General features: G+C 40.4%; 1 long non-coding RNA gene and 1 other non-coding gene across 2 annotated transcripts in view; both read right to left on the bottom strand.

The window, feature by feature from the left end:
• LOC140254753 (uncharacterized) overlaps positions 1–21,738 on the bottom strand; it is a 36,220-nt gene that overhangs the window by 11,681 nt on the left and 2,801 nt on the right. The window lies entirely within an intron of this gene.
• On the bottom strand, positions 11,313–11,395 carry TRNAL-CAG (transfer RNA leucine (anticodon CAG)). Its single transcript has one exon. It is a non-coding gene; the product is annotated as a tRNA-Leu (tRNA).

Genomic DNA, 21,738 nt, shown 5'->3' with positions numbered 1-21,738 from the left:
CCTTCCTTCCTATAGTCCTTCTACAGATACTGAAAGGCCATTCTCAGGTCTCCCCAGACCCTTCTCCAGGCTGAACAGCCCCCACTCTTTCAGTCTGTCCTTGTAGGGAAGGAGTTCCATACCTTCAATTGTGCGGCTCTCCTCCAGACGTGCTTTAATAGGTCCACCTCTCTCCTGCTGAGGCCTCCACATCTGGACATCATACTCTAGATGAGGTCTCACAAGCACAGAGTACAGGGGCAGGATTACCTCCCTTGTCCTGCAGGCCGTGCTTCTTTAGGTGCAGGCCAGGATACAGTCCGCTTTCTGGGTTACGATGGCACACTGCTGCCTCACATCCAACTCACATCCACCAGTACCTCTCAAGTCCTTGTAAGTGTGTGCTCCATAATTAAATCCCCCAGCTTGTACTGACAGTGGGGGTTGCCACAACCCAGACGCAAGACCCTGCACTTGGATTTGTTGAACCTTGTGAGGTTCTCCAGGGCCCACTGACTGAGCATGCCTCCCTCTCATCCTCATTATGATGGAGAAAAAGTGGCATTCTGTGTCACTTGAGAGGTCCTTTAACTCTATCTTCTACTATATTCTCACTATAAACAGTTAAGTTGACTTTTAAGCAGAAATCCACCTACAGTCTAGATAGAAATATCTGAACTGAACACAAACTACTTAACAGCAGAAAGAAGCTGGATGTATGCCTGCAAGTCAGCTGACCAGGACCAAGCTCTGGAGCCTCTCCCAGTGGAGCTGGTAAGGCTGAATCTGCTGGGCTAGCACAGCACCTCCCCACAAACTTCACACTTCATTCTCTCTGCTCTTTCAGAAAGCAGAGTTGCGTAAGGCACATGTTAAGGACATGACAACATGGTTAGTACTTCTACTGCAAGGAAAGCAAGTCTCCAAAGAGTAATTTCCAAATACGCCACCACATTCAAACAAGGAGCTGAGTCCACATTAAGATGTCAGCTCATTATTTTGTCAGCTATTTCTTTGCTTCTTGTGGCTGCAGCATTTTGGGGCTGTTTCTTGCAATATCAACAAGATGTAACTTGTGACTGAAACCAGCAAAGTGCTTTAAAACCTTTCCTCTCAGTACTGCTTCCTGTGCATTCCCCCTGTTCAAGAAGTGCTAAACAAGTTGAAATACACATTAAACTGTGACACTGAGGTAGGAACAGTTAAACTCAAAGACAGTAATTTCAATAAGTGCATCTTGTGTCTTTCTTAAACCAAGGCATAAGGTTTCCATGTCCAGAGCAGCCTCCATCCATCCAAATACAACAGGATGATAACAGAAGGCCAAATCAGACAGGTGCTGATAGCCAACTTCCTGGAAAAAGAAACACCAAGTTTCAGGCGTAGAAGTTACATACCTAATAACAACAAAAACAAAACAGTAAAAGAAACCTCATCAACACTTGCTTTCTCAGAGACTTGTCAAACTGAGGCAGAAACCAAGGACTTGTGGCACTAACTTCTAAATGAGAGTCAGGGACCTGACTCTCCTTTTTATTATTTGTTTATTCTTGCTGAAATTAAGATAGAAATGACTATTTACTTGATCTACCAGAGGCCTCGTTCTACTGGCCCTTGCAGAGTGCCGGCACTCTGGGCTTTCAACGTCTGCTCAAGAGAGTGACACGCTTCACATTCTTCACAGAACACTTTTCATAAGAATTATACACTGTTTAGAATAGCGAGGAAATGATGCAGCCACATTCATCAGGTAGAAAGAGCAATATTTCTTTCCATTCTTTCTTCCAGTTTATTTTTAAGTCTTCTCAAGTAGGGTGGTTCATGGGTGGCTCTGGTCACAAGAAACCTGACTTACCCCACACTCTACATTAGACAACGTATTGTAATCTCTCTGGAAAAAGCATCTTGAAACAATTGCACTGAAATTTTTGAAATTTAATTTTGATATTTAATGAGTACAGCTATTAAATGTTTGACCTCTTGCAATAATGCTTGGCCACCTTGATTAACTAGGAGTTACTGACATCATTATAAAAAAGTTACAGAGAAATACCTTTTTTTGTATGACCAGATGGTCATATCTCATTGAGCAGCAAAACAACAAATAAAATGCACTGGACTCAATGACAAAAATCATAGGCTGGAATCTGAATGTCACAACCATTTTTTTTCTAAATGAAGCCAAAGCCTTCTATCCCAGATTCCAGTTGTGCTAAAGTAATTGGATAATCTTTATTCTCTATGTATGGAAAGAATGTAAGAGAATACTGCCGTTACAGCTGCTTGCTTTAGCACACTACGGAGATGACTAGAAATAAGTATAGTTCACCCCAGTAACTTACTTAAAAATATCAGGCAAGCTACAGAGTCACATGAACGGAAAGACACAAATATTTATTTGGCCTATTCTTAGAAACCAGGCACCTAGATTTCTCGTTAGATTTCACAGTATACCCATACTCACTCAGTTTTCATTTAACTTTGGACACATCTGTTAACAAAAATGAATTCTTATTCACTCTGACTGCCAGCAAGGCAGTGGAATTTGGCTGCTCAAAGATGTGTCTCCTGTTAGCCTTTTAAAATGCTTCTTGGTATTTCCTGCATTTGGGATTAAAGGGAAGACTGACTACACAAACTTGCAGGTGAAGAAATGGCTTTGCATGAGGCCTCGTGTTCAGTGTCATGCCATAGCCTCCTCCCTGTTTAAGAGCTCAATCTGGGGCAGGCTATAGTTTACATGAAATGATGCTTACAGAGTTAAGTCATGTCAGGTTTACTTGTGTGTAGTTCATTGCACTAAAACAACCCTATCTGGAGACCATTGATTGAGTATCCCTTGAATAACACAGAATTTTCTGAGCTGATGCATGGCCTCTCACAGAGCTCTCTCAAAAGAGAGGCAAAATCATGCTCCGAATACCCTCAGCAGTGCTTCACAAAGGTCTTAGTGACTGTGACACTGCAGGGTCTGTTACCTTCCTGCCATTTCCGATGACACACTGAATATGAGTCCCAACGCGTTCTCCTCACTTGCGAAGGATAAGACACCAAGTGCTCCCGAAACAAACATACACGGATGTACAGAACAACATATCTTATTTAACTAAACCCCAAAAACCATATAAAAACTAAGTCGTGCCAAGGCAAAGCTGGTATCATCCCTCAGAGCAATACATCCACCCCAAGCACACCAAAGCAGAGATTCTCCAAGAACTTCCACTCTCTTTGAACCTTCCCTTTGACATTTAGGTAAAAGCCTGCCAGGATGCTTCCCCACTTCACATCACCTCAGTGATGTTGGCCTCTAATTTGATTGCATAGAGAAGTAAGAACTTAACAGACTATTTTACTGAAGTTGTTATTCACCAACTGATCACTAGCCTACATTCAATTGCAAGTTGTGTTTCCACCCCTAGAGAAAAAAAATGAAATCCAGCAAGTGATTAAACAACTACGTGAACAGTGCTGCAAAATAACCCACTAACAGCAGTGCTTCTTGTTCAAGAAGACGAACTGCAACCATTTCTTCAGAAGAACATCACAGCATAGAGCTATAACAGAATAAACCACGCAGGCAAACACCCATTTCTCAAACAAAGTGCACCTCTTACCTGAAATAATTAATCCTCTCAAACAGAGAAGGAAAAGCCAACTCTAAAAAATACTCAAGTTGGAAGCGCTACTTGATTTAACCAAGGTGAATAGGGCATTATCACCATGCATTTGAAATGTTCTATTTTCCCCTGTAACAGATGAGGACCTACGCAAACAGAAGCCACAAAACATAAGCCTTTTCTGCACTGCTGCCAGCTGATTTGCCTTTATTCATGACCTTTGCATGCTGCACGTTACTGGGTTTCTTCTGCCTTTCTCAGTCTTCTGATCCATAAAGACACCCACAATTAGTTTTACACTGAGCCCTGAAGGACTGTTACCTATGATTTGCAGTTATTAGCTCAACTTTTTGCTATCCACCCTGATTTCCTCAAGAGAGGCACAACCCAGAGATCTCCTTCAGGGCTGGAAAACTGAGACATCAGCAACTTGTCCCATGAATCCACCAACACAGCCACATTTCCCAGGCCTCACGATTGCTCTTACCCGGGTACCAACTTACTCAACAAAGAGCAGTGTGCAGCACTTGCCTCCAAACCCCAGAGCAACTTGCCCCTCACATTTTCACTGTCCTGTTACTTCAATAACATGAGGGGTATTTCAGCCTTTGAGGTTCTGTCATTCTGCTTTAAATTTGGAGGCCAGTTGTTAGGAAGGATTGTAAGCAAAAGACTCTGAATAAGATAGGTACAGGAATTAATTGAATGTGGCTAATTCGGAAACAGTCTGCACAGTTTTATTATTGCATCCTGCTCTTAAATGACAGGGAAATGAACGGAGTGAAAAAAAATAATGCATTTTTGCATTAGTAGCAAAAAGCTTCAATCTACCCCTAAAAAAATTTACTTGAAAGAGGTCATGGTTTTGACATCTAAGTACAAAACTCCAGTAAACATGGTTTTTCCTCATCTTGCCAAAAGGTTGTTGAAAAAGGATGGAAAGTATCAGGAAGCGGAGATTTTTAGGATCCTGCAGGCATCCATTTGTTGCTCTGAACCCTGTTCCTGTAATGTGAAGCATTCCTAGTGAAAGGAGACACCTGCTTCTCCACGAGGCAGTTCCCCTATGGGCCGTGAATAATCCGATACACTTCAGCAGGGTTTTTCATCCTTCTGAATCCAGCAGTAATCCAATTTAAAATACAGAGCGGATTTTCCAAGGTTATAAATTATATCTGTTATTAACATAATGTTTTGGACAAACTTCCCTTTACAAAGTTAACTAGAGTTTTCTAAGGACCTGGATAATTCATCAATATGGTTTGTTTTGGCATCCTCTTTTCTAGATATTGATAATGAATATTCCAAGCTGAAATCTCTCTAAAATGAGCTGACACAATATACTGTGACAGAGAAGTGCTTACACATGACAGGTTTGCACTGTTATGAATTGAACCAACAGTCTGAAACAGCCGTAGAACTGCAAACATCAGTTCAAAGCTAAACAATGTTACATAAATAGCATTAGAAAATTCAGTACGTGGGAAAATGCATTTTGCAAGTGTAGAAAACCATAGAGACAAGAAATACTTATTAAAAACTCTCTCTACTTACACTTTCACACCAAGCTATCTTGTTAAAGTACGTTTCCTGCTAAAGTACATTTAAGCATACCAAAGTGAACTAAACGCAATAATCTTCAGTTAAGAAGCGATGCTCTACTTTCTTGTTCTAGCCTCAAAAACAGTACAAACTCATAACTCAAAGATGCATTCATCAGATGTGCAGCATTAGACACTTTGCATATAAAGCAGTGAAGCAAGAAGCTACATCAGTGTTATTACCACATCAAAACCGAGTATGTTTACAGACCCCAGCAGCATGACAGCGTTGAGTCGAGAAAAAGCAGTTTGAAATCAAATGTTATTAATTTCTTCTTAATGAAAACAAGGTGAGCAAATGTGACTAACCACCCTGGATTAGAGGCTGTAGTTTGGCTGCACATTCACAAAGCACCTGAAACCAACTGGTGCTACCACAGTGATGCTCGAGAGCAACTCAGAGCCAACACAAAACACTCCGTTTCCAAGGCAAACGTCAGAAAGCAGCAGTGATGACAAGCTCAGGAGTGCAGCCTTCTGTACCTGTGGCTTGGCACATTAAGTGTATCTTCAAGTCATTTTTTATTAAATCTGTATCAATCAGTAGCTCAGAGCCTTTACAAAGAGCTCCAAAAAACTTAAAATAATTGAATTTTTTTTTCCTCAAGTTTCTTTAGTGAAGCTTTTTGTGAAACCCACTTGATATGTTTATTTAGGTATTATTTTACACAACTACATCCATCTCAGCAGTGCAGAACAGATAATGAAAACCACTCAATATCATTGCCTTTCCAGCTGCAGTTTGAGCTGACATATTAAGCTATCACATAACTGTGGCAACTCTCCAGGCAGCAAAAAAAAAAGAAAGCTTTGCACCTGTTTACAAATGTATATAGTCATTATTCATCATTACCTTAAGTCTACATCTGAGCCAGACTTCTCTTCCATTTACACCTGTTTCACGGCCCTCATACAGTCTAGATGAATCCTTCGTTTCTATATGGCACAACTGTACTCACCATTCTGATTTCCTGCATAAGCATAACACTCCATAAGTGAATAATGAATACATGCATTCAAACAGCATTTCTTTGAACACCTCTGACACTCTGCCCTTCAAATAAACGTACACAAAAGCCTCTTAAATCTCTTTCTCCAACAGAAACCACCACACTGAATCTACTACTAAATTGTACCTCCCAGTTTCAGTAACTTACAACAGCATCCTTTCCAGTACAAACATAAGGAAGAACAACACCTTTATTTAACTGGGAAGAATTCACAGAAATGCTGACCAGTTACACTCCCCACTGTCAGCATTATAATTGTTCTAGAAGTTTAAGTCAGGCTTGGATTGAAAGCATTACACAACTAGGGAATTGAACTCAATCACACAAACCAAGCATGATGACAACATTTAGTTACTTTGGAGCCATAATATGACATAAGGAACTACTGGGAAAATTTAAAACAAATGCAGTTCCTTTGCTGAACTCCATCCAAGTTGCTGACATGGCTGCTCAAACAAAAAAACATTGGAGGCTTCTCAAGAAACAAACAGGAACATCTGGAAAGCATGTGAGTCTGACTAAAAGGAGATTTGAATTATTCCAGCCATCGTCTACCAGCTATAGTCAATCTACTTTCCCTTCGTTTGTCAGATTGTCTTCTGTTCTTAAGGAATGTGATCAAAGACTGAACTCATAGAACAGGCCTCGGAAATAGATTTTGCCCATATGGATTAAGCTTAAGCTGCTTACTTATTGTATACCTGCAATCAGATTTCTAGGAATAAGTTCCCCTTCCTTATTACTTGGAAAGCAGGACCTTCACTGCACTTCAGTATGGTTTCTGTTTGTCTTATAACCTATACTTCAGAAATTTGAATCAATACTTATTCAAGTTAATTGGGATAGACAGGTGAGAATAGTAATCACTGTAATTCTACAATTGCAGATAGGCACTTACTAGAGCAGGAGGGAGTACCCCGGATTCCTCAAACGACTGCCCACACCAACTCTCATCCAGGTGACTGAAAGGTGTTTACACTGAGCTTCAAGACAGGGAAGTGCTCCTATTTGAAGACTGAGGATAGGAGAGGCTCCTAGTTCTTTCTACAGCGCTGCCTCCACAAGTACTAAGAAATAACAAATAATTCAGTTTCCTCTGCACTGAACCATAAAAAGAAGTTTTTACACGGAGTGTACAAAATTTAATATGGTTCAGATTATAACACAGATTATGTGAGAAAAAACAGGAGGTAAAACAGTTACATTTAAAGTCTACCTTTTAAAGAAACATGAGAGCATATCTAGATCTTCTTGCAACATAGAATATTAAAGACTTTCCACAAAATCCTTTCCAGATCACTTCTTCTGAAGCAATAGCCACAGCAAAGACTGTATCCTTTTGCAATTTATAGTAATGGTCAGAGGGTTTCCCAGTAAAGGTCAAGTGACATAAGGGACACATGAGGCAGCTGTTGGGAGCACAGGAAGGTGCACCACTGGAACATTCAGAAAGGACACATACAACAGCCTTCTACCAGGTGCATCTGTGGGACTTAAATCAACAGAATAACACTCACATATATACTAACACTAGAAACTGCACATCTCCAGAGCGAGCTGCTCGTTGTTACACTTGAGCTAAGCAAGGCATTTACCAGATTTTACCAACCAAGCTAAAGAGAAACAGATGACTGAATTGTCTGAGAAGAGCATGTAGAGCATAACATCTGTTTTATTGATGCCCGTCTTATAAAATCAGGGATAAAATTTCAATTGATGGGTGACCAGTTAAAAAACAAACAAAAACAAAAAAACCAAAACAAAACCCAAAGATACTCTCAAGAAAAAAGAACTGCTAGAATAGCTTTTGGACAAGATGACTAACCAGTGTACAAAACTTACTTGATGTCAATTACTTTGCGATGAAGTCTTAAGACCATGACTTGGAGATGAGGCAAGGGATATGGTTATGAAGAAAACCAACAAAATTAATTGATACATGAGAAAAATTTAGAGGAAGTCATGTGTACAACTTATCATTTTTATGAAAATACATAAAAGAAGAAAATAAAATCCCAGCTCCCACAGTGCCCTGCAGAGTAAAAAGATCATGAGAAAACGCCATGTGATTACCCTGAAGTGTATTATCTCCTCATGAACAACTTTTATAAGCCCAGTGACTCCACAACGCAAATGCAGAAAATGGCATACTATAAAACATTTACAAGCCTAGTTTCGCACCTTGTTACGTGAAACCCATATGGTTGCACTTGGCATCTCTACACCAAACAATTCCTTCAATGGACAGTATGACTACTGAGGTCACATATTAGACTCTCAGCAGGCATATGGGGCAAAAAGTCCAAATTCTGACAAGCATCAATCAGCAAAAGCAAAAGCCAAGCCACAGCAGGGACTGGGAGATTGCATGCTTGGCCATGCAAAAAGCCCCAGCCACACCACTGCTCCCATTTCTGCCATTGGCAGCTTGGCCGTGGCCGCTGCTTGCCCTCAGTCGAAAGATAAGACTGGACGAGCAGGAAGAATCAGGAAGGTTTTGCATTATGCTGTTATTTGCAGCGCCAGCAACAGCCAAAACAGATTAGTCGGTGTCCAAATTCAAGAGCACGTGCTTCAGAGCCAGCTTCCCAGTTGTTCACCATTTATCTACCCCTCATCTCTTAAGATAGTGTTAACTATTTCAAAACTTGAGTAAGTCACCCTCAAACTCCTTAACCTGCATTTCAGCTTTAAAAAGTGCTCCTGGTATGACTGGTTTTCTCAGGAGAGCACCTAATTCTCAGCATAAATACCCACCTGTCTCCACAACCAAATTCAGAAAATGGTTGTAAAAAAGAGGAATTGAGAACAGTCATTAAGACAACGTCCCCTAACGATGTTGTAATTTTGGACTATACACAGAGTTCTGTACATAGAACAGATTTGTTTCAATGAATGGCAATAATAGTCCACTCTCCCATACCAAATATACAGTCCTCAGAACATGGGGAGGTTGGGAAACTGAGAAGAAAATAGTTTCAATGCTTTTTTTGTTCTTGTTATTGTGTTTTTATCCCTCCACATTGACTAGCACAGTAATACTGAAAACTCAATATTCACTTAGCAGCCTGCCTCTTAAAATATGTGCAACAAGAGAAGAAAATTGTTGAGCAAAGAGCTCTAAAACAAGCAGGGAAAGAGGTATAACACAGTAAATGGTGGAGGGAGCGGGGAGGGGGAGGAAAGGCAGGAACATTGTCTTTCAACCCCAGATTAAAGGCTTAGAAAACTGGATTTATAGTTAAACAATGAAGTATTTCTAATTTTAAGTCGCACTTGATAGCGGTGAGTGCTGGTGAAGAAGGAAGCTGTAAATAGGAGGAGGAATGGGGAAAAGGCAGCTGTGGGTAACTAAAAGAAAGCAAGAGTGAGAAAGCCACGCAGGGGTGGAAGAGTGCACTCCTTTCTGGAGAAAGAGGCTGCAAAGGATGAAGGAAGCAGCAGAAAAAATTAAAAATAAAAGAAGATTGAAGTGCAGTAGCTGGAAAAGAAAGTATAAGAGCAATCAAGACTACTTACTCAAATAACAGACAAATGGGACTTACAAAGTTACAATACGAATAGAACTAATATATTCCTCAGAAATTGATTTCAGACAAAAAAATACAGTGCTTAGTCTAAAGGAGTGCAGATACAAGTTAAGTTGACTGTCATATAGTGAAAGATTAAAAACTAAAAACACAAAAAACAAGAAAAGAGAGGAAAATGAAACAGATGCCCAGAATATCAGCCTCCACAGTAACTAGCCATGAATTATCTTCCTCTTAAGTCAAACCATTCTATTTCATATTGGAAACTGAAGCTTGTTTAAAACGTAAAAGGATGCTGATCTGCCAAAGCTTAGGTAAATAAAACATACACATCAGACACAAAGAAGGATGCTTAGAAATCTCAAGTCCTCAGCAAGAGAGCATAATGTTATGTCTGTTGAGAGAACATCAGCACCAATAAAGCTGTTAACATTTACTTACACATAGACTGATTTAAATTGCAGGCTCCCTTCCATAACAGAATAAAAGCTAAGTGCATCTCAAAACTGCATTGCTGAAATTAATTTTAAATGAACATAAGAGAAAGCCTTTACAGAGCATTTTACACAAATATTTTACACAAATATTTACCACTACATATTTAAATTAGACTGGTAAATACAAAGAATCTCAGAACCATAGGGGAAAGAAGGGACCACTGGAAATCACCTAAATCAACCCTCGGCTACAGCAGCTTGAGCTGAAAAGTGTCCAAAAGGGTGCCAAGTAACTCCAGAAAAGGAGACGTCACAACCTCTCATGGCAGCTTTCTCCAGTGTTCTGTCATTGTCACGGTGAACAAGTTCCATGTAAACACGTTAAAGAACTTCCTGTGTTCCAGTTTTTGCCTGTTGCCCCTTGTCCTGAAAAGAGCCACATACGTGTGACTCATGATTTTTAGGCATTCATAAGCGATTATGAAATCCACACCTCAGCCTTCCCTTCTCCAATCTGAACAGCCCCAGGTCTCTCAGCCTTTCCTTGTATGGGAGATGCTCCAAGCCCCTATTCATCTATGCTGCCCTCCATTGAACTCTCTCTAGGAGATGTCTGTCTTTTTAAAACAGAGCAGCCCAGAACTGGAGACAGGTGTATCATTACTATGGTAGAGTACAGGGTAAAGCTGACCTTCCTGACCTGCTGGCCATGCTCTTGTTAACGCACCCCAGGGTAACACTGGCTTTCTTGGCCAAAAGGGCACACTGCTGACTCATGACCAATCTGATGCTTAGCAGGAGGCCAGGTTCTTCTGCACAGAGCTCCTCTCCAACAGATCAGCCCCAAACACATACTGATGCGCAAGATTACTCCTCCCCACATGTAGGACTTGACAATTGCCATTGCTGAATCTCATCACGTTCCTCACTGTTCAGCTTGCCATTCTGTCCAGATCTCACTGAAGGGCAGCACTTCCTCCTGGTGTGTCAGCAGCTACTCCAAGCTTCATACTGACAACAAAATCAGTGAGAATGAACTCTATCCTCCTTTGTCCAGGTCAATGATGAAAGAGCTGAATCAAGTTTGAGCCCAGTACAAACCCAAGAAGAACACCACTAGTTACAGGCCAAAAATAAATGTCAGGAGTGGGATTTGAACCCACGCCTCCAGGGGAGACTGCGACCTGAACGCAGCGCCTTAGACCGCTCGGCCATCCTGACTCATGAAGATTGTTATACTAAAATGGTATTTTTTAAAAAAATAATAATTATTTTTATTTCTAATTCTAAAAGGACAATTGTTTCTCCATTATAACATAACTGAACTGCTCAGGCAAGAGAACTGAACTTCCTTTTGGAGTAAAGAACTTCACCAGGCAGGCTTACATTTAACCCTGTCTAACTAGCGAGTATAGGCTGCTTACTCAGCAAGAAATAAGCAGTAAAGTACATTGAGCTAAACGTGGCATCAAAACTTAATCAATTTCAGCTTTCCTCACAGCTTTAAGAGAAGGATATGCTCATAGCACGTTCTTCCATTGAAATGCTATGAAAGATTTTGCAGGATTTTCTACTATTCAAACTTACTGCGTCACAGCAGGCTTCTATCATTATTATTCCTTTACTTAATAAGGGTTACATTTTCTTCAGTTTGGTGATAGTTTTTTTGTTGTTTCTCTTCCCTCGTTTTAGGACTTGCAGAGAAGCTCCTGCAAACAACTGCCTGACGCAGGATCCAAGACACACAGATCCACACCAACTGAGGAAGTAACACCAAGAAGCTCTCAAAAGCTTGAAGAGTGCTTCATATTCACTTACATAGAGTCATGTATCTATTTTTGAGGTTCTGGCACAGGAATTGCATTTCCTGTGCTACAGGAAAAACAACATGTGAAGTCTTCTGCTTTCCCTACACCTGTGGAACAGCTTTCCGGCTTGGAGACCACTCTGCAAGATCACTTCCTGCAGAACGCATATCTGTTATGGGCCACTCCATGACTGAGGGGAAGAGAAAAACTTAAAACTAAATAAATACCAAGAAGTCACATCATCACATGCTATTTGCAAAGAAAATCCCATATTTAGGCAACACCAGATGCAAAATCTCTGCACATTTGCCATATAACATGATTATTTCTCTCTAATTCCATATTTGACTGCACAGAGGTAAAATTAGAAGTCATACCAATAGACTTGCCCCTGGTGGGGCAGTGGTAGAATTGCTGCTTGCAACACCAGAGGGCCCGGGTTCCAATCCCCCCTGTGGTGCAGGGGGTAGAAGTGCCGCGCTGCTACACAGAGGGCTCGAATCCTGGGAGTTGGACTCAATGATCTCTAAGGTCCCTTCCAACTCGCACGATACTATGATACTATGATGATATGATACTTCCAATTGGTACGCAATAATTTAATCAAACTTAACACCATTTTTATATTAGAAGGCATTTCTGGTATAAGAAGACCACAGAGAAAAACAGCAACTGACTCAGAAGAGCGTTCAGATTATATTCTGAAGGTCACACCAGAACCCCTAAGCAGAGAGTGTGTCATATATACATGCTTCAGTTCAGGCAGAGCTCACATCAGCCTTGCTATGTAGTCCATATATTTCCCATTTTACATACACCTTGTAGTTTGACCCTTTATGTCTGAAAACCTCTGGAAAGAAGTTCGAGAAGGAATCGGAACAGTTGTTGATCCTATCTCAGTTCTAGGTCTGTTGCACACAGTTCACATGCATTCAAGGCTGAGATTAACCTAATGCACTTGAGAAAATAGGTAATTAAAAAAAAATTAAGCATCATAAATTACATTCCATCCCAAACGGTCTTAAAATGCTTTATAGGCTATGCACACAGAGCACTCCATCTGTCACCCAAAGCAAGTACCTCTAGGATGAGATGCAACAACTGTTACACAGCGAATGGCAGCAGAGAGGAAGTGAGGAATACCAGCGCATCGAATCGTAATTGCAGGGGGAATTTAGGTAGGAAGAATGCAATTACCCACTTTGGAGCCCGGCCAGACCACGGGGGTTAAAACCTTATAAAAAGCCCTATGAGAATTTTAACAACCCCTCGCGCTCAGGACCTTCGATTTACTTTTAGCCTTTAGGAACAAGGTTAACAGCTCTCCTCAACTGGTTTCACACGCTGCCACAGGAAACAAGGAAAAAACAACTTATGCTCCTTCCCTGCAGCTTCCACCCAACTACTGAGTAGATTAATACTGCTTAGTCTCCAATACGTGATAAAAATGCAGTGGAAGGCAATGCTATTGAAAGCTGCAATGAATCAGAGCACTTCTTACTGATCCTCCAAAAGATCTACAGGAAGAATATCCCCTTCTCCACTAAGACCTCAAATCCTCATAATGAAAGAATTTGAGGTCATATCAGTAGGTATAATAATGTTTGTGAAGGTGCACAGAGAGGAAGAATCAAGGTGTTAATGTCAAAAATAGACATTCTTGCTCCAACAGCAGCAACTGAGAAAGAGCACGTGCACAGCTCAGGCCTTATCACACAGGAGACACAGAATGGTCACAGATGGCATTTTTATAACTTAACTCATGTATCTGCATGCACAGGTGTTGCTCAAGTAAACCTGAAAGATAAAAGCAACTAACCAAGTGAGAAAGATGAGCAGATAGGAAGAAATATAAGCATGTGGCTCATCCGACTTCCAAACCCACTGGCACCTTGAGGCTATAAAAAACATTGCAGTTACACTTACAGATTTCCTTCCTCCAAAACAACGTATCAAGTGAGGCTGTAATAGAGCAGGGCCCTTCACTCACATTCAACTGAAACTATTTGGAGCAAATTCCAAGACACTGCCAAACACCCTTGGAAATTGTTTACATTATGTATCCATACCCCACATAAGTAACTTATTTCTTCACCGAAGTTACACAAAAAACAGAGATGTTAAATATCTTGCCATAGACAATGCAACACGGCGCAGATATTTTTATGACATCGTTTTGAAACTCATACAGTTTGCAAGGGTGTGTTACATTCGCCTTTGGCTTGTTTGTTTCGTTCACATGAGATAAATAAGGAAAATATCCATATATTGTAGATGACTTCCTCTTAGAAATCCTTACTCATTCCATCTTGTTACTGCAAAAAAAGTGGGGGAAAGAAACAGCAACCCAAAGAAGCACATTTGGGGTTGTAAATACCCCTCAGCGATAGCAGGAGCGCTGTGTGTCACACGGACAACGCTACTGCTGCAGGAGCTCTGTGATTTATGCTAATGAGAAAAGCCACCTTGACGAAGAGAAAACAAAGGACAGACCAGCTCAGTGCTGATGCAGATTTTGAACATTAGGTTTAGATTTCACAGGAAATACCGAAGACCAGTGGTTTCAGGAATCTTGCAATGCTGGTACATAACTCGGAGTCTTCACTGGAGAGATGTCAGTCAGAGGCACAAATCACTTATGGACCATTTGTACCATGTGGTTTTATCTCAGGTCTTAACAGCTCTCCTGCATCCTCTGTTGAAGATGGGAAGGTCCGGTGCTTCTACTACAAGGGCGCACTTCAGTAAGCACAGAATTCAGCCTCCTCTGTAAGATCATCATGCACAAGTACTCCACAATACTGCAGCTGCAAGAGAGGCTTGCCTTGCTCTAAGTTTACATTTAAGTGGGTCTTGAAAGAGTTGTTGGGATCTCCTCCTCCCCAAGCACCTTTGGTACAACTTCCAAGAGCTAAACAATTATTTAGGAGCCTATTTCTTCACTGACTTACTAGATAAATCGAGCCCCCGAGTGCCTAACAACCAAATTTTCAACAGCACTTAGGTACTTAAAGAAATTTCACATGCTCGTTCCCTTTAGATTTCAAAGCAGTGAGGAAAACACAAGCACTGGCTTAAAACCTGTCTTTACTGCATTCAAAGAACAACAAAACCAATTGTATGAGGTCTCTGAATGGTCACAGGGGCAGAACTTTCAAGCTATACTAAGACATTTTCAAAGTCACTCGGAGCAAAACAAGCATACAGAACAGCTAGTACCCACATGCAGCAATGAGCACACCTGCACTTACTATGTTTGGAAACAATTTGCTTGGCACTGTCAGAAATAACTCTAACTCTGATGCTCATCTTTCAATTCACCTTAATTATGGAGAATTTAATTGGTCCTAAGCCCACCAAACATCTCTTCCGCTGACTTCTGGAGAAAAGGGATCCATTCACACCAAAAGGCTGAAGACCAGCTATGCTGCTATAATTCAAGTATAAAACACTTGAAGCCCTTAATGCATTTAGCTTCAGAAGTATTTTCTTTTAGTACATACAACGCACATTTCATGCATGTGAACACATGATCTTGGATCTTGATACAGATCTGCTTTACTTGAAGGTCTACATCCATTCTAGCTCAGAAACTGGTCTGAGTAGGTAGGTTACTTCTGGAGTTAAGCATCTTTCAGACCATATAAAGAAAAGGTCTCAAGTTATGAACACAGGTCCTGTCTGTATTTACTGCAGACAAATTATGTCAGCTCACTGTTTTTTTAGCCATCAACAGTCATCTGTGGAAGAAACTGATTTATTTATAGCTGCTAACAATAATGTCCATTGATTAATCTCACGCTTAACTTTTTACTTGACTAAATAGAGTGATAAGGGCCAACGAGCCCACTTGTGGTTACTCCAAGTGCCCTCCCTTACCAGCATATCTAAGGAGAACTGTAGTCACACAGATTGCTTATTCATAAGCTATATTTGTGCCTCACAATAAATGTGGCAAAGACCACTAACCCTGTAGATCTTGAATTAAGAAAACACTACTTAGGTACAGAAACTTCAAAAATCTGTACAGGGATAACTCCAGCTTCAATTTAGGGAGGGCTTCCACTTGGGCTGCCAAGTTAGTAAGTGTCCCTACAAGCACAAAATGGATGATTAAAATAAAGGTGACTAGAAAATGTTGCTGCTGACTCTGTCGAGCTAATCTGAGGAAATACATACGCTGTTGAAACATAAGTAAATGGCCCTAAAAAAAAACACCTCTGTAACTTGCAGGGTCAGCACTGCTAATTCATAGCAAGACCATGGCACACTGAGAAGGCCTTTTTTTTTGTAGTTCTTTAAATCCATACCACTGTACAGATGCCGCACACTATGACACTTAAGCACAACAATTAAACAACACGGACACCTTCGTCTAGTTATATGCTATGACACCTAAAACAAAAGCACACGAAATGAAACTTTCTGGGTTTAGAATAAGGTGGGGAAGAACAAGGAATGTATTTTGCCCCATTGATTACAGGGAACAAAAGTGGCCGTGATCTTAACACCTGGGAAAAGTCAGGGCATGCACAGCTGGCTGCGAGCTGGTCACACATTCCTGAGGTTACAATTACGACCAGTGTTCTCAAACCAGGCTCACTGACAAGCAGTTGCAGATGGCCAAAATGCTTATGTGTGGAAATAGCTTTACTCAGCAAAATCTTAGAAAAATAACGTATCAATAGGAACTCTTGTATATGTAGATTTAGCATTTTCTCAGTGATGTTTTCTTCAGTTAGCCCACAGGTCATGTAATACAAACTGAAAACAGGAAATCTTTTGTATCACATGCCATATATATCACTCGGTACCAGAGTATCACTTTCTGCAGTGAGCAGGCTTCCCGTGCGCTTAAAGCGGGGAAACAGGCTGCATACAAGCTCCCTTTCCCAGGTCTGCCATCACCGGGACAGCCCTGGGCTCCATGTATTGGCTTCCTAATGGGGCAAATGGGTGCAGTGCTGCTCCCACCCACATACCCAGGACTGTGGTGCAGACATGGGGGTGAGCAGCACTGAAAGCCGTCAAGTGCTATTTCAGACTCTCTGCAAGTACCTACATTTTCTCTCTTCAGTAATAACGTTTTACAAAGATGTTACAAAAAGGTGTAATGATCAAAACTCAAACAAGGTAACACGGCCTGCTATGGCACAAATACATAAAGCTTATTCTCTTGCTGCTAAGCAAACCACCCTTGCAAGATGTTCCTTCAGTCAGGTTACCCAGGAGCCACTCAACCAGGTGACATGTTTTTATGCTCAAGTTTGGACATTTCGTATTTACAGAAGGAAAAAAGCTCTTCTTGTGCCAAAACACAGGAAGGAAGAAGTACTCCAAGGCACCACATGCCTTGAACTTGATGTTTTTCAAACTCTCGAGTCGAGTGTCCAGCAGAATCTGTACCAGAAGCCACCCAGTGCAAGTTAACAAACCTCCCACCAATGCAGACGGAGCCAGCAACCATGAAAGAAGTATCAATTGATATTAAAACAGCAACACCAATACCTATTTGGACCACTAAATGAATCTTGTTCCCCAGACAAAAGAAAAACAACCTCAACCAGCACAAAAAACACCAAAATTCCATCATCTGAGCACAACTACAAACACTGTAAATGCAGAATTTTCCCTATAAAAACAAAGGAGAAAAAACACACAAGAACATGGCTCAACCCTGCTGTACTCTGAGCCAGCACCTCGTTGCTGGGATTCCTATGACAAACATCTTTATGCACATGGTCAGCAAGACCAAAAGGTCACTACGGTTTTAATTTACTATTTGCTGTAAAACTCATATCATAAGCAGACTTGGCATACGATTCTCAAATATCACACCTACCTTGAAGACAACAAAACGCAAAGTTAAGTTACAAACCACTCAATGCTCAGTCCTACTAGGGATTTCTGATCTAAACCAGCCCAAATCCCACCTCCCCAGGTGTCACCATGCCTTAGGTTGCTCCCAGCATAGCCGCTATGAAGATTAAGGCCTTTTACCAGAGTAAAATTAGCAAGACATAACTGGGCAGCCACAACCATGATGTTGTCCTAAAACTAACGGCATCTGCACAAAATATTAGTGATCGTTTCATTAAGAATCTTTTAAATAATTAGTTTAACAATTATTTCCTAAATGTGTAGGTTAATAACCGTGAGCATCAAAACTCCCTGAAAGAGTTTGCTGTGAGATTAATTTGAACTAGCATATTCCCTTCAGCATATTGAGCTTTTCAGAGATATTTTATTCAGCTTGTAACTACCAGCACAAATGCTGATTCTAAATATATCTGCTGAACTCTAAATGACTTCTGTTTATAGAAATAGGACATAACAAGCCATTAAACCTTCCTTACAACAACCTGCCCTGTGCCAAAATACTTGCTGCAAATTTTTAAGTTAAAGACTCATACAGACAACACTAAGAAAGCTACTACAACATTATTGCAATACATTATACCTTAGAAGCCTCTATTAAAAACTTCAGTTTTAATCCTGCATCACACAGGCTTGCCAAAAAGGAAGAAACCTACCACCAGTGCTTGAGACCATCACTGCTTAGCATGATTTAAGGAATCAGCACAACACTTGATTGCTATACAGCATCCAGGTAAACGCCGAAGGAACAGGACACACGAGTGACAAAAGACTGCACAGTTTTTGGCAACTTCTAGTGCCATTTGATCTAAAATTTCAGTCCTAGAGACTCTACAGAAAGTTCTAGTTAGCTAACAGTTGAACACAGCCAGCCATTAGGTTCATGCTAATTATTGCTAAAACCTGAGAGCACAAGCTTAGCAGCAAGAATTGGGTTTTTTGTTCCCTCACTGCAACTCTGCGTCCAGCTCAAGGTGGAGTTGTGCAGGACCTCCCATAACCTAACAGCAGTCGGTGCACTTTTCAGCTTATAGAATCATTAAGGTTGGAAAAGATGTGTAAGATCATCTCATCCAAACATCCACCGACCACCCATATTTCCCCCCAAAACATCATCTTCAGTATCACATCTACAGGTTAACATCTACAGTAAACCTCACTAATAGCATAAAAGGTTGCAACACTGAAAGGACAGGGTCCATCTTATTGCTCTGCCCTGGTCGATGCATTATCCCATTTACAGATGTAGACCAAAACTGCCAGCTCAAATCCTTGCTCTCTAAAGGAGCTGGCAGTGTTTTCACATGCTCTGAGACTGCATTAATCACAGCAGAGAGTTACAGCTCAACTAAGTGGCAAGAGATCACAAGCAGATAGTATTCCAGTGCAAAGCTTTTGGTGCAATAATGGTGGTAGCACTGTGTAAAGGAGGGTGCTACCTTGTGGGAGAGGTAACTGAGTCGCTGTGAAGAGGGAACTTATCTACAACTAGTTTCATGCATCTGAGTAACTATGAACAGGTTCTTATTTTAAGCTCTACATACTTACGCTGCCAGGGAACAATAGAAATTTAAACTGACTTAAGAGTCAAACTCTGTTTGTTCTAAGCGAAGAAGAACAGAAATCCCACAGCACACTGATTTGAAAGAATCTATTTATTACTAGCCTGTTCTGGCCCAAAGTTTGACAAGAATCACTCCTCACAGCTGAAACAATTTGCCTTTCAACAACTACTTCATATGAAACTAACTCTAACTGTTTCCAGAAGGATTTTCCTTTACTTCCTCCTGAGGTTAGATGACAGGACTTTTTTTAAGCCTACAGAACGAATACAAGAGGGTTACTCTTAATTTTTGATTCAAACTATAGCTACTCTAATCTCTTGTTAAGACCACTAAGCCACCCAGTAGAAACAGTACCGGGCTAATAGCAACAGGGCAAGACAGAACATATTCTGTATTTTATATCCACTTGAGTAATTTTACCTGACTCAGCATCATTAAAACCATCCAGAAAGGAGGTCAAACTCTGCTTTTACCAACATCGTTTTCTCACTGTGACAACCTGAGAAGTGAACACTCCTATAAAATCACTTCTAACAAAACGGTTACTCCTCGCGCCAATGTTCTAAATGGAAAAGGCATTTTTAGTGCTGAAATACACAATATCAGTAATTTCAAATAACTAGAAGAATGTAATGATCCAATTAATGCTGATTTCCTCCATGTATGAATGAATGATTTGACCTGGGTTTGAACACAGTATTTCAATAATGCAGCTGCCATATTCATTGGTCTCTACGTTACCTGAAAGTTAATCTGCCAAACAAGACAGAGTATTAATCTTCAGTGCTTCTGTTCTCACAGTGCTGAGTTAGTAATGCTCCACAACTCCATGTTATTTCACTGAAAAGTTGTTTTTAAAATACACATAGCATTTACAGATACCATAACTTCACAATTAACATAATCTCACCTGAAGAACTATTACTATCAACTCCAAGGAACCATAGTTGTTCTGTACTTCAAAGCCTTAGTAACACAACATACCTGTCTCAAGGCATACAGAAAATAAACAAACTAGGGTCAAAGCTATCACCACATACAACGAAAAAATTCCATGAGGTACCTAAGAGCCTCACTCGTACCACCTTATGAGTGCTCCTCCAATACACAGTGACATGAAGTGCTTGATCTGGACTAGTCTGCTCTGGCAAAGCTTTACTCATGATGCCAAACAACAATGGAGGATGAAATAACCAAGGAAGAAATAAACACTGAGAAAAATTCAGGGTTGTTTTGGCTGAGTAGTTCCAGCAGAATCACCAATGGAATCACTGATGTGCAAAAAAACGTCCCATCGATTGAAAAAAAAAACTACAATAACATCGAATAAACATTTACAGTTTCAGGAACATAAATGACTGAAAAAGCCCTAAGAATTCTGTAGCTGCAAATGACAGCAGCATCACAGTTAATATTTAATCACGAGCTTGTGAGAATGTTCAGTAGTGGGGGACAGGATTAACATATTGCTTTAAAACATTCCATTACTTTCTGCATCTGTTTACTGATAATAAAAGAAACAGCTGTTCCGAACGTAACATTAACAGGTGTCAAGCATTCATTTGAGATTTTAAAACAATCATTCTCATCCATTTCCTCCTTAGCTGTTTTGAGATGACATTAGAGCACCCCTCCTATTAGCTTACACAATTAACTTGTAATTGTTTAACCTCTTCTCGTGTCCACAAAACATATACATGTGGAGTTAGCTTCCTTCTCATTTTGTGCAAAAGGCTCTGTTCTTATGCAGCGCACATCCTGAACTAATTCACCAGATGTGTTCCATAAAATGTTTGGTCACACTATTCAGCAGCTTTCCTTTAGCAACTGTTCTATATCAAATTTACTGTAAAAAAAGCATCATAATTATGAAGCAACACTGTATCAAATTCACAGACCTAATACCTCACTATGCGTGGTTAAGCCATGAATGATAATTGAGCTTGAAATTGTATATTTACTTTAAATAAGTCCCCCAAATCATCTGCAACAACGTGTGCTTAATTCGAAGCCATTAACAAAAGATTTAACATTTCCACATTTATACTCTCCATAATTTTAGTTATGATGCTCCATGCTTAAGGGAGAGAGAGAGAGAAAATAAGAGCCACTTCTGGTAGGTCTCCATTTGAAAAACAAAATTAACATCCCTTATGCTTATTACAGATCTCAACCCAGCCTGCTAAACACTGAATGTTAAAGAAACTGATTAATAAATTCTTCAGCATAGCTATTGTACCAAAAAATCCCAAACAAACAAAAAAACAACCCACAAATGCAAAGCAATAGGTTGGGTTTCGTGTGCATGTGCTTA

Source organism: Excalfactoria chinensis, chromosome 7 (genome assembly GCF_039878825.1).
Source record: "Excalfactoria chinensis isolate bCotChi1 chromosome 7, bCotChi1.hap2, whole genome shotgun sequence".
NCBI lineage: Eukaryota > Metazoa > Chordata > Aves > Galliformes > Phasianidae > Excalfactoria > Excalfactoria chinensis.
This window is presented reverse-complemented; position numbering and strand designations above follow the sequence as displayed.